This window comes from Triturus cristatus, chromosome 8 (assembly GCF_964204655.1).
Source record: "Triturus cristatus chromosome 8, aTriCri1.1, whole genome shotgun sequence".
NCBI lineage: Eukaryota > Metazoa > Chordata > Amphibia > Caudata > Salamandridae > Triturus > Triturus cristatus.
In genome coordinates, this window is record NC_140591.1 from 1,212,640,505 (window position 1) to 1,212,653,190 (window position 12,686).

Genomic DNA, 12,686 nt, shown 5'->3' on the forward strand with positions numbered 1-12,686 from the left:
CTAGCATTCTGCCAAATTTGGTGCAATTCAGTTCAGTGGTTCTGGCTGTAGTTGTGTCTAAAATCCCTATGGAAACTGCATGAGGAAAATGCATTTTGGATTCCAGACCATTTTCTCTGCCCCACCAGACAGATCACCCCAAAACTTTCCAGGCAACAGCTGAAGTAACTGGCAAACTAGTTTTTGAAAATTTTGTGAAGATTCATCTTTTCCATAGATTTTGGTTTGCTTTTATCTGTGCCGCCATTTGACGAATCTTCATGAAACTTTAGAAAAAAACTTTTTTCCACCTCACCACCTTTCTGTAACGTTTTTGGGTGTTCTGCCATGCATGAACCAAGATAAGGGGGGGTCTCAAAACACGTATTCCCCATTTGTGTTTGCTTAGGAACTTTAGACATAGCTGCAGCCCAAACGGCTAAACAGATTTACACCAAATGTGTCAGAAAGCTAGATCTTGGTCCAGAAAGAGTGCTTTTTTTGGTTTGATGTAAATGCTTTCTGTAGTTTTTGAGTGATTGCAAGAAAATTGTATATTTCACCCCAATGAGTATCCAGGATGGATTCGCGGATCCAGAGCTCAGTCATGTGTTGTTATTGGCATGCTGCAAACTGAAGGAAAAGTTGCAGCTCCTATCTCAGGACTCAGTAACTCAATCTCAAGGCCTGAAAAATACAGTAAGCAAAGATATAAGGGGGCAGGATAAGGGTACACTGACCCCCTGAACATTGTGGGAGGTGGCTGCCCTTAACCCCACACTGGGTAATTTGCAGTGGAGAGCTAAACGCGGGGAGTTTGATGCAGGGCCTTGCTACAGGCAAGGCTTTGCCGCATACCCCATGCTGCACACGGCCAGAGGCCCTGTCTGAGGCCAGGCCCTGTGGCCAACCCCACACTGCACACAACTGAAAGTCATGAGCGGAATGGGCTTGACTTTATGTTTGATATTGAAATATTACTTTACATTAACAAAATCTTGGAAATTCACTGAAAAACAAACATTAAATGGATTTTATACTTAGGTGAAAATGTCAGTTAAAACGAACAAAACCACTGTAATTCACCATTTACAGTTATCTCAAGGAACTATACCTCATGCCTTGAAATAATTAATCCTCACACCCTCGCTAATTCCCCCACCTATTATATCACTCATGACATGATCTACAACATCACTGACGATCCCACTGAAACCTCTGAAAGTACATCATTAAGGAAAACACTGTGCATGGCGAGGGCATGAGTTATAATTATTTTAGGGCAAGAATGATAGCATATATACATATATATATAGCAAAGCAGTCAACTATAAAAAATCAATACCACATATCAGCAGAGTGTTAATGCATGTCCCTGCAGAGCAGTGGCTCTACCTCCTACATTCGTTCTCAGTGTTGGAAAGGGAGCTATTGATTTTGATTTAAGGTCAATAGGGGAGGTCTTTATATATTCTCTAATCCTTTTTAATTTTTTACCCAGCAGAAACTAAAACCATTGATTTTTCACTTGTTTAGATGGATTGTTCGAAATGATCTCATTTTAATGAGATGTTATCTCTCATACTGTTAGGAACACAAGATCTGACATAGAGAACTAAATTAGCTTTTTGCCTCCTTCTGATACACATTTAGTTATTGAAAGATGTGATTAGCACCTTCTGATACGCAGAAGTCCTTACCTATTATGTTATTTCCCTAAAACGCATAAACTTCTAATCCCTTGTGGTATACTAGTAAAACAGAGAAAAATTATTTTAAGTTGAAGTTCTGAGGGTTGAAAACTTATGTTGGTCCGTTACTGAGTGCCGATTGAGGACATAGGTTAATGCAAACGTGTAATATAATCATTCAACACTACACCGCGGCACCTAAATCAAGGTTGATAACATTGAAAACGAATGGAAGATGGTTGCACTGCTGCAAGAACAAGAAGGTATGCATGAATGTCCATTTAGGTAAAGAATGAGGTGTGTGAAATAATTGTAATGTGCGTTTGTGTAGTTTTGCAAAATTTCAGAAACATTATGCGACATTTCTCGTAATTATTCAAAATGCAAATCCACCATTTGGCACTACATTTTAGCTAAAAATGAGTCCTTTAAAATGCATTGTTGCTAAAAGAAAATAGTGCACACATACAAGTGCTGCAAACAACAGGTGTATACATTCTGGTCATTTGCCTTTTTCGTGCGCGCTTGCACTCATTTTTTGCCATTAACTACAGGGCTCATTTACTATTATTTCATGCAACGCAGTGCAGCAGGAACACTTGCTGTATTCAGTTATGGAGCATTTCTGTGTTTTTTCTTGCACTCTGTGCTGCCTGGCATCAATGCAGACATCCTTGCACCATAGTGCAAGGGTTCCTGCAATCCAGGCAGGATTGTTTGTGTGCAGGAAGGGACACCTTTCTGCACAAAAACAATCCTTAGATGCATATTCCTCTTTTCTAAGTGTGCTGTTAGAAACGTGGAGAAATAAAGATATTTCTCCTCGTTACGCCTCAGTTGAGAAGGCGCATTATTACGACGCAAACCCTGGTTTATAAGTCTTTGTAAATCTGGGCTTGCATCAAGGTACATCGGTGGATGCATGGTAACACCCATGCTCCATCCATGTAATGTTTATGCGCTTCATTTTGTATTTACTAAACCACGAAAACACGAAAGCCACAATGTGTCTTGCTTGGCTTAGTAAATCCCCAAAATGATTTTGCATCAGAGCTACGTAACAAAAGTGACGCAACCCTTATGCAAAAACCTCAAAATGGTGAACAGTAAATATGGCACCCAGATGCAAAGCAAGTAAATGGCATAGGCATTAGCATCTTGTAAAAACCTTGCACACCAGAGGAAAACATTTTTACAACCTATTTTTGTTGTCAACCCAACGTGGGCATCAGGAAGTGATGAAGCTTGAGACATTTTCATGTGCAACAGTGTAGAAATGGGGTCTCAACGTGGAAAACAAGTCGCTAGTGTGTGTTGTGGGTCGATAGATGACTGAAAACTGTTGATGAGCTGAGGCTACAGAGACTGAACAGTCAACATTGTGTATAGACACAGCCAGTTCACAATCTGTGATGCCAAACAAATATATTTTAATTTTACTTCTTAGTTTGGTAAACCGGAGCTACATGTGCAACTATACGAATTAGGAATAGTTTGAAATTACATAAACTCCACATGAGAGAGTGCATGAGCTGAGTCCATTGAAAACTACAAACAAAGCTCACATGTCTTAACATTGAGGTGGGTTTTAGCCCCATGACCCTGCTCATACTTTGTCAAAGGACAGATACTACATGCATGAACATAGTTTGACGTTTGCCTTCTCCCTGTATCCTCTACTCCCACCATAAAGGGGGCACATTTACTCATTGAACTCCATGTAGCTGTGTAAAAGGCTGATTTTCAGTGACTTTGTTTGCTCCAGTAATACCTGCGGCTTATACATTGATCTCAAAAGATTCAGACTGTGTCAAGGCATGTGAGAAGTGGAGTCTGATTTGGAATGAGTGAGCAAATCACCAGAAAAGATGCCCACTGAGGAGGAACCGTCCCATTTCATCATGTCGCTTCATGTGGCCCTGTCCATGCCAATGTCAGCGTCTTGCTCCCATGTGTAGAAGAAGTATGAAGCACCGTTACTAGCCTTGACTAAGTTGTAACGAGTCTGAAAGTTTCTTTTTGGGGGGGGGGGGGTAGAAATTCCGAGCAGCAATAAAAACATTATTCTAAAACTAATTTTTTCACTTACCATTTCGAAATGAGGCATAACAAGAATGTGTCAGAACTAGTGCAAAGAGGCATGCAGCCATAAACATTCACCTAGTTTTACTTTTGGATTGGGCTGGTGTGAACATCAATTAAAGCTCACTCAGTTCTGACGCCAGAGGTGCAGCCAGAAATGATGGAGGGTGAGGGGCAAATTATAGAAAATGTCCTAGTGCTGTTGAACACACGGGAGGTCCCTGTGCCTCCATGGCATAACGAAGAGCAGTTGGTTCACGTATAGTAATCAATTTCATATGGGAGTACACTATACATTGGTCCAAGCATGGTAGAATCTAATGGGTAATTTAAAGAGCGTTGGGCATTTTAAGTTGGCTAAAAGAATACAAATATCACTTTTAAAATGCGGGCTCAGGTTCTCCTAAAGCCATTATGAGAAATTACTAGAGATTATACCAGACATGGGAGCAAACTGAATAAAAAGCTTTGGCCTCCTGAAAGAATTAGAGGTCTCTCAAATGGGTTGTTATTAATGGTTCCTTTAAGTAACTTTTAGACTAATAGCTTGTTATGGGTTAAATGTCAGAACATCATACATTGAAATATCGTTTGACATAAATAACGTCTTAAATCTCGTTTACAACACCACTTCTCATTCAGTGTAGATTTTCGATTATTTACTTCAGTGGGGTGATATTTTTTTAAAGTTCTGGTATAGCAAACAGCATGACCATAGTTCAGTTTCTTATTAATTTCAATGTGTGGGTTTTTTTCATGGTCCATAGAAATCATTTAATGCTTGCTTGGATTCCTTAATCCAAAGCTTTTAATTGTGTCTGTCATTGGTATTGGATGGCTTGCTGCACACGTTCAAAGTCCCCTTGCCCTGCTCATTTTGAGTGACAATACTATTTTGCTGTTCATGTTTTAAAGTTTCTTCCTTTATGTGGACTGTTCTTCAACAGAAATGTACCTGCTCTGTTTTATCGTCTAACACGTTTGCCACTCAAAACAGTTTGGATTTAAATAAAGAATACATATCTGGACATCCCTTCCCTTAAACTTTCTTTCCAGTGTGTTCGCTGCACATGTTTGCTGCTAATCTATCACTTCTGACAGTTTCATTACAAAAGATGCACAATGATTGTTCCATATGTCCATGACAGCTGCTTTCAAATTTACAGCAGTTCTAGTCACACGAGGAGTGCTGTTAGAACACCAAAGTGATGATTACAAAAACAAATTAATAAGCAGAAGATTGTCAGATACTTAAAGTTATAACTTTACATATTCACTTACCTTAAAAGTCTATCTTAAAACTAGAAGAATACAATCACTGACATTTAAGTTGCACCCCACTATCTGACCAAAGCAGCTACAAGCTAGGACATCTCTGCTAGAAGCTTGCACATCTGCCAATACCTAAAAATCTTCAGGGTGTAAAAGCAACAGAGAGGGGAGGAGGTACATTTTGAGTTGGTAGTGGTACGAATGAACGATTTTTGACATAAACTCAACATCAAATTCCAAAGAACATTCTTTGGCACATAATATAGCACCTTGATGAAGGCTGTGCTGGTATGTTAAACCACTTACTACTGTTGAATATTAAGAGCCCCGGAAGAATTTAAATCATTGGTTGAATCGAGATATACATAGTACTAGTAAATTGCGTAAGGGGTGTAATTATTACTACCTCCCAGTACTATTCTATGGGGCGACTTTAAACAATGGAATGCTCACGATAATAGTGTTAACATCCATTATTTTTTGTAGGGGAATAAGGAATGGATTAAATGTCCTTGTGTGTGTTTTTGTTTTTCCCTTTCTCTTTTTTTTGAGTAATGGACCGATGTTCATTTAATTATGTGTGAAATGAATATTTGAAACTTTATTTTATATGTTGATAAAAGAGATTTATCAAATGAAACTGTGTCCAGACAATGATATGATTAACAGATGATTAATTTCAATATATAAATAACTCACTGTGAAGGAGTAATTTGTGGTATCCTTCATAATTTGAGAGAAATATCATTTTGATCGGTTTCTTCGCATCATCCTGTTTCTTGTTATAATTGCTTTACCCAGATGCGGTTGGAATATTGGGTGCCCCCTTATTATACATAATGGTATGTTAAACCACCAGCAGTTCAAACAGGATTCAATCAATCAATCAATCCATTTGTAGAGCGCGCTACTCACCCGTGAGGGTCTCAAGCGCTAAGGGCGGGCGGGGAAAAGGGAAGGCAGCTACTGGTCATACAGCCATGTCTTGAGACATCTCCTGAAGGTCAGCAGGTCCTGAGTCTTGCGTATATGGGTGGGGAGGGTATTCCATGTCTTTGCGGCGAGGTAGGAGAAGGATCTGCCGCCGGTGGTCGTTCGACGGATGCGTGGGACGGTGGCGAGGATGAGGTCGGCGGAGCGCAGTTGGTGGTTCGGGGTGTAGAAGGACAGTCGTTCGTTGAGGTATGCTGGTCCGGCATTGTGGAGAGCTTTGTGCACGTGGGTGAGGAGCCTTTAGGTGATCATCTTGTTTACCGGGAGCCAATGCAGGTCTCGTAGGTGGGTGGTGATGTGGCTGTGGCAGGGGAGTCCGAGTACGAGGCGTGCAGAGACGTTCTGTATGCGCTGGAGTCTCTTCTGGAGTGTGGCCGTGGTTCCTGCGTAGAGTGCGTTGCCGTAGTCCAGCCTGCTGCTGACGAGCGCCTGGGTGACCGTTCACTTGTTTTCGGTGGGGATCCATTTGTAGATTTTATGGTGCATTCGGAGGGTGTTGAAGCAGGAGGAGACGGCATTGACTTTCGGGGTCATGGTGAGCGTTGAATCCAGGATGAACCCCAGATTGCGTGCGTGGTTTGTGGGTGTAGGGGCAGCTCCCAGCACGGTCAGCCACCAGGAGTCATCCCATGCGGAGGGGGTGGATCTGAGAATGAGGTCCTCCGTCTTGTCCAAGTTCAGCTTCAGGCGGCTTCATCCATTCTGCGACGACCTTCATTCCCACGTGAAGGTTGGATTTGGCGATGACTGGGTCTTTGGTGAGGGAGAAGATCAGCTGTGTGTCGTCGGCATACGAGACGGTGTTGAGGTGGTGTTGTCGGACAATGTTGGCGAGCGGAGCCATGTAGATGTTAAAGAGGGTCGGGCTGAGGGATGAACCTTGGGGTACACCGCTGGTGATCGTGGTGGCTTCGGAACGGTACGGGGGGAGGCCAGGTTCTGCTGGTGAGGAAGGAGGTGATCCAGTTCCATACATTATGTTTCATCCAACTAGCAGCTATATCTAAGATAATGTGTTTCTCTTCAATATGGTATGGAAGTTAATTATGAAGATTAAATGCACCCACATTCAAATGAGGTGGCAATTTTTCACATTACTACTTTGTCAAATTACAACACCCCCACCCAGTCATTAGAAACCACCAGATGTCTCTGAGAATCTCCATTTACCATCAAATACTGCCAGCAGTCCTTGCAAGCAGATCTTTAGAGACCCTAAGTCATTATTCTGAATATACAAGGAATCAGTAGATACTCCTAGTTGTTCCACTGTCCACATTCAAGTACCCCTAGATAGCTCTTGAACAATGCCAAAGACCCTTGTCCTGCCTTCAGGCACCTATAACCGGTGTTAAACACTACTCAGAGACTGTAAGTCTGTCATTAGGCCCCCCGCAACTGGCCCTCAGGTAGCCTAAGTACATAAATAGTGACCCTCACCTTATTATCAGTTCCCACAGCTGTTACTAAAACACCATTGGCCTGCCCTCAGAAACTGTAAATGTGCCCCCAGAAAACTCAAGCCTATCTGCAGAGAACAACAGCATATGTCCATATGTCCTCAGAGACTCTCAGCCTGCCCTCAGACACCCCCATTTGGTCCTACACTCCCTTAGCCGACCAGTATAATGCTTTCAGAGATCCTCACAATGTCTGAAATACCTTAATCTGAACTTCAGACACCCACTGCTGACTATCAGCTATCATCAGCCCACCTTCGAACACAACTAGCTGGATGTTAGAGGCATTTAGTTAGCCTTAACATCGCCACATCTGATCCAGAGACACCTTCAGTCTGCCCTCATACAGGGTCAGAGAAGTTGGCCACCTGCAAATATCTCATAATAATCGAATCTCCCCTTTGGTGGCCCACAGCTTTCGGACACCCCAGCTGGTCCTCCAGTACCCCAGGTAGCCCACATATACCTTTGGCATGCTCTCAGGCACATCCAGTACACCTTCAGGGACCCTTGCCCAGCATATAGAAATCTTCAGCCTTTGCTTTAGATGCCTCTAGTCAATTAAATACTTCGGGAATGCCCTGAAATTCCCTGAACACCCATCACTGCTCCTCACCATGCCCTTCGACTGTGGCTCAACCAAACTTCAGAGGAATGTTTTGGTCATTAGCTACTTTAAGCTCCTGCTGACTCACTTTCAGATGTGCCTAGCAGGTCATTAGATCCCATCAAATGCCCCTTAGAGGTGCTGGGCTGTCTTTTAGACTTCTCAGAGGGCTTCAGAGATCCTGAGCCTGCCACTAGACACCCTTGTTTTCTTATAAAACATCTTTAGAATATTCTCAGAGAGCCTGGACTTGGCCTCAAATATCCCCAGCAGACTGTAAGCCTACCCCATTAAACACCTTCATTTGATTCTCAGTCATGTCCGGTTGTCACTCAATTTGCTTACAGAAATCACCACCTGCTATTTAAATCATCTGAGGTGTTCTCTTACAGACCATTGGTGCTCCCGCATACACCTTAAGTATGACTTCCCCTTTTCCTGCTGGTCCATGAACATTCTGTTGGCCCTCACAGCTTATTGGCGTACTTGCAGACACCTCTGATATGCCCTCAAGAGGCACTGAGGGCATACAAGAGGTATCTGAGATCTTCAGTCATCTCAACTGGCCTAAACACTCATCCAACCATTCCTTATATATTCTTATTGTGCCTTCAGCAACCTCCAGTAGGCCCTCAAAATACCCTTGTTTCGCTCCCAGAGATCCTCAGCAGGACTGCAGAGCTCAAAAACAGATGTAAACAGCTACCCTTTGGAGAGCATCATCCAGACTTTAAACATCCCCATTTAGTCCTTAAACACCAGTTCAGCAGTCCATTATATCTTCCAGAGGTCTGATCTTTAACTTGTCAAAAATGCCCTGATCTTCAGATACTGGTGCGGCAGGTTGTCCTCCAAGTCTACTCTTGGCTAATCACCAGACTCATGCATAGGGAGATAAGGATGATACTGATATTATGTCATCCTGATAAAGAAATAAGAGATTGATTTAGCTGTCAAGTTAATCATCCACTGATACAATGAGAGACCTATATCTTCCACAATACTGACAGTGGAAAATCTACTGTAATTTGAATTCTTCTCCACCTGGAGGGAGCTGTGTCTCCTATTAGACAAACCACTTGCAGGGACTTGGCAGATTTCAATATTGAGATAGGATGGTGGAAGTTCTATCCCTTCAAATTGACACTGAAAATGTGCTGCATTATCTGTATAAATTGGTTGTATTTCCCAGCACATTGGGGACATTGTACCTTTCTTAAAAGACCACCACTCTTACCTTACCTTTCTTTCACAACACTAACTCTGACGAATATTAGTCTAGATTTTTTTAAGAGTTGCACAGAGCTATTGTGGCACTCCACAATTTTGTGCTGCATCTTCAGGCCTTTTTAATGGTAATTAAATTGAAACAATACCTTGTGTTTCCTTGTGGCCATGCTATCACACATACCCCATGCTGTGAGACTTCTAAGTGTGGTTTGGGTGGCTAACCCTTTTACAGCAACACAAAAGAGATGATAAGAGAGGTAGAACTTTTAATTTCATGTCACAAACATCGATTTTATCAATAAATATGATATCTGTTATAACAAAATGGTAAAGATAATTATGACTATACAAGGTACAAACATAAATACATAAGGTACTTATCAAAGTGGCTTGAGTACTTCCTCAACATCTGCAGAATGCAATCTTTGAAATATTACATGAAAAAGGAGGCTGCAGGTGACCATAAAAACACTTCATGAATAGACTCAATACCACCAACCTAAGAAGGTAACATTTGAAGTATCTTTCCAATGTTTTGCATTTTGTTGGAATGCAACAGCAATCAAAAGATCAACGTTACAAATAAAAAATGAATAAATATTCAATATTCTTATAAACCACACAGAAATAAATCTGAAACGGTAATCAGTATATCAGTACAAAAAATACAATTCACGTAATCCCAAACGTTATGCTAAAAATCTGAAACATTTTTACAATAAAAAAAGCATATATCTCAAATATGCATCAGGTTTATTACATGATCAACAATTAGCTCGCAAAGTAGGCTTAATCTTAAGTAAGAAATCCAATGTAAATAACGATCAATGATTTTATGTATAAAAACTAGAGTCTGTGGAAGAAGATTTATGTAGTTTCTGCAACAATTTATCCATAATGAGGGAGGGCATGAGCCATTTATATGTTGCTCCCAAAGATATTCAATTCTGGATTTCAACCTATCTCCATGAGAATATATTTTTTATCTTTTAAATACAAAAAGCTTTTGGGGTGGTACAGTGGATTCATGAAAGAGGGCTATCTTTTGTATTTGAAGAGGCAACAGCAGTACAACTTTCAATAGTTTCAGACAATATGCATGATAATAAAGAGTATTGATTTCTAAAAGATACAGGAAAATTAAATAATTCTCTAGCTTTTGAAATAAAGAATGCTTGTCTCATCTGGGATAGTCTGATGTACCGAAGTAAGTCCTTTGAGTTTCCAAGTAAACCAGTATATAGGTTTGTGATTTACTCCATTGAGTGTATTATACCATATGGGGTAATTGAGGAAGGTAAGTCTATCATTCTAATTAGATAGGAGAAGTGGTTGGAGTAAGCTATACATCTGTTTAAAATAAGCAATTGATAAATGAGGTGTTTTTTTGTCAGTTGTAAAAATTCTTAGAAAGAGAACAGATTCATAAAGGCTTTTTCCAAAACCTAGCCATAATGGTGAAAATGAATTATTAGATTCAGACAGCCAGAAGGAAGATTGTCTGTATAGAAAAACTTCATGGTATTAAATAAAATCTGGAAAATTTACTCCACCCTCAACTTTGAACAATTTTAATCTAGAAATTGAGCGGCATGATTTTGCATTTTTCCATAAAAAACAAGAACGGAGGGATTAAAAATTGTTAATAAAACAAATAGGAAAAGTTAGGAGGGATCATCGCAAGCCCATATAAAATAAGTGGTACCAGAATCATATTTATTGAGTCAAAACAACCCAACCAGGATAGGAGGAGAGAATCCCATCCTGAGATTAAATTATTTAGTTTGTTGTGTGTAGCTTCAAACTTGAATTTAAGATATTTGATTTTATGAGGTTTCCAACAAAGATTTGAAGTATTAATCATGTGGTTAAAAATGTATTTAGTGGTAGTACCACAGACAGGGTTTTGTTTGCAGTCAGAGAACCTAGCAAATGATCCAACTTTTTTATGAAAAGTTGGAAGTGAAGATTCTGGATTTGTCAGAAATAGAAGAAGTTCATCCACCTATACTGACAATTTTAGTTGGCTGTCTCCATATGAAAATCCTTATATGTCTACATTCTCACACATTTTTGTTAAAAATGGTTGAAGTGTTAGGATAAATAGAAATGGTGACAGTGGACAACAACTTTGTCTCACACCTTGCTGCAATTAGAAATGTTTAGAAGAACTTCTGTTACCAAAGATAAATGTCTTGGGTGCAGAATACAGGGGTAAAATGTAATGAATAATCTTTGGGCAGAAACCAAACCATTGAAGGGAGTTAAACAAAGTCCCAGCCCATTCAAATGTTTTTCCAACATTGAGAGTGATGGCTGCCAAAGGATGCTTGTATGAATAAGACTTAGGGCCTAATTTCGATGTTGGCAGTGTTACCGCCAAGCCACATCAGTGGGGGGCTCGAGAACACTGACAAGGCAGCAGTGTTCCATCTGCCATATTTAGATGTCACAGTCCTACATGCGGTGTACTGGCGGCGATTCGCTGTCGGCGGGACTCAATGGACTCAATACAATGGCAGTGGCTATGGAAGGAAGGTATGTGACACACACACACATTGTCCCTGAGCCATTGGTGCCCATGCACTACACACTACATAACCCAACACATTTTCATGTTGCCAGACACAACACAACACATACATGCCAAAAACACACATTGACACACATCCACAACACAACATGCTCACACCATTGACACTGCACCCACACACCACACAATCACAAGAAACAACACAACTACACACTTAGCAACACACACACACACACAAACCCACACCTCACCCTGCCAATCGCATTGCATACACACATACACATACTGACTCACACACACAACTTGCAGCACAACATAACTGGTAGAGGTCCCCTGGCAATGTGCACAAATGGACACAGTTGGCAGGTGTAGATGTACCATCATTGTGGTGCCAGCATTCATTCGGTAAGAAGTTCATCTCCACCCATGTCTGTCCCACTTGAGTCTGCGACATATGATTGTCAGAGTGATTTAAAAGTTATAGTGACATGTATAATTCTCCAGTGGTCCCCACATCCATTGCAGGGCCCACCCAACGTACCCTGGAAATGTAGCATCCCTACCTTGTAGTCTGTCGACGGCGGGTCCCATTTTCTCTGTGGGTTGATGGCAGCAGCAAGGGCATGTGCTGTGCAGACAAAAACAGGGGTGGAACTTGACCTAAATTCTCCTTTTTTGTCCAAATCCCACCTGTTTCCACTTTTCCTAAACATGCTCCTCAGCCACTCAAACTTGCACACTTCTCCAATACAAAATCTGGAGCACTTTCCAATATTTCTCACCCATTCCAGGCCTCTCTGTATTGTCCATCCACCAAAGTAACCCTTCCTTTGCCTATG